Source organism: Myotis davidii, unplaced genomic scaffold (assembly GCF_000327345.1).
Source record: "Myotis davidii unplaced genomic scaffold, ASM32734v1 scaffold204, whole genome shotgun sequence".
Taxonomy (NCBI): Eukaryota; Metazoa; Chordata; class Mammalia; order Chiroptera; family Vespertilionidae; genus Myotis; species Myotis davidii.
Genome location: NW_006299715.1, coordinates 1,949,027 through 1,950,905, shown reverse-complemented (window position 1 = coordinate 1,950,905; position 1,879 = coordinate 1,949,027). Strand labels below are relative to the sequence as shown.

At 33.6% G+C, this 1,879-nt stretch overlaps 1 protein-coding gene across 2 annotated transcripts in view; it reads left to right on the top strand.

Annotated features, from left to right (window-relative positions):
- Positions 1 to 1,879, top strand: part of RAB28 (RAB28, member RAS oncogene family) — a 66,857-nt gene that overhangs the window by 18,686 nt on the left and 46,292 nt on the right. The window lies entirely within an intron of this gene.

The window sequence follows — 1,879 nt, the reverse complement described above, 5'->3', positions numbered from 1 at the left end:
AGAGTAGTGCTTGGTAAAAATGGTGGGTAAGTAGTTTTTGAGATTTGTCTTTTGCGCTATGACATACAGCATATAAAAATTATAAGACAATGCAGCACAAGACTATTACTTGGTTCATCATCCTCCAATGCAGTTACTTGGAAAAGGAGTCCTTTCTAAGGATTTTCAAGTATATAAAATATTATGATATGACCTAATATTTTACAACTTATTTGAGGACAGAAAAAGAGAAAATGAATAAAAATTATACCATGAAAGACTTAGGTCAGAAACTATTTCCCAACTACAAGCATTGTTAAATCAATATCCAGGTATACTTAGGAAGAGAATTATCTTTGCCAAAATTTTTTAATAGTAGAGTGTATTTATTTTGTCTATGATTGTTTAGGAAATAGCACTTCCTGAATGACTAAACCAAGATTTCTTCATTTTGTGGCTCTGCACACTTAGATGAACATGTAATAAATCCAAGCCTTATTTTAAAACCATTACAAAACAAGTGTGAATATCATTTCTCTGAAGAGTTAAAAATACAAATTTTATATTGTTTGTAGGAAACAGTATTACATATCACAAAATGTATGGGTTGGATAAAAGATAGAGTTTTTTAAAGCTTTAGTAAAATTTGCTCATCTGTTTGGTATATAATTATAATTGAGTGAATTAGATACTTTTCAATCCATTGAAATACCCCTTTACAAATCATGAGTTTTGATGAGCTAAGATTCTATTTCTACGTTGGACTTTTCATTTTAGGAGATCATTTCTTGGTCATTATGTTACCAAAGCATTGGCTTATTTTATGGTAAAATGTGTGCTTTGAGGTTTCCCATCACCTTTTGGGAAATTTTAGAGTAGGGAAGGGATAAGGATTCTGATTTGTTTTCATTTCTTTCACGATATTATCTAACCACCATCTGGAGTAATGGCGTAGTGGTACATAATTATATACATTATGTGTTTAGGCTGTCCTGTGAGGCATCCAGAATTGGTCGCTGTCAGAGGCAGGATATCAGACTAGATAGGCTATTGAACTGTGCTTGGTTGTGCCATTCCTAGTTATAGAAATTTACGCAAAAAATGATCACAGTATTTGAGATTTCATAGCATAAAAGTCAAAGAATTTTTTCACTTTTGGCTTAGCTCTAACCCTTTTCTTGTATTTATAATACTCTCTTTCAGAATGAGATCATATAATAGAGTGTGCAGTCACACAGAATGTTATATATGTAAAATGAAGAGATTATAGATGAACATTTTCCTGAATATTATTTCATATGATCATGTAATGAAAGAGCTTATAATTTGTGTTTCTAAATTGATGTTACATTTGTATGGTAATATGCATTTATTTTCTTTTTTGGACATAAAATTATATTAAAAAGCAAAGACTTCACCTACTGGTTAAAGGCAAAGAGAAAGAAACATGATGGGAAGGCATTTGAAACTGTACTATTCCAATTATCTACACAAGTCACCTTCTGCCTAAATGTGCAATTTAAAATTCATCATTGTGTCCTATTCTTTGCAACTTTAATAGAAAGCATATGTTGAAGATAAATAGATGTAGGCCCTGAATATATTGGCAGCAGTAGCTAGCTTTTAGCCAAAGTTCAGTAGAAGGATAGAAAATTTCCACACAAGGTGTGTGTGTTTGCGCATGTGTGCGCATGCACAGGCATGTGTGAATTTGTTCCATAGTAAGACCTTATGATTAGAAAGATATAAAATCATTTGCTTTTTATTAAAATACTAGAGGCCTGGTGCACAAAAATTTGTACACTTGTGGGGTGGGGGCGGTCCCTCAGCCCGGCCTGTGCCCTCTCGCAGTCTGGGACCCCTTGGGGGATGATCACCTCCTGGCTTAGGCCTGCTCCCC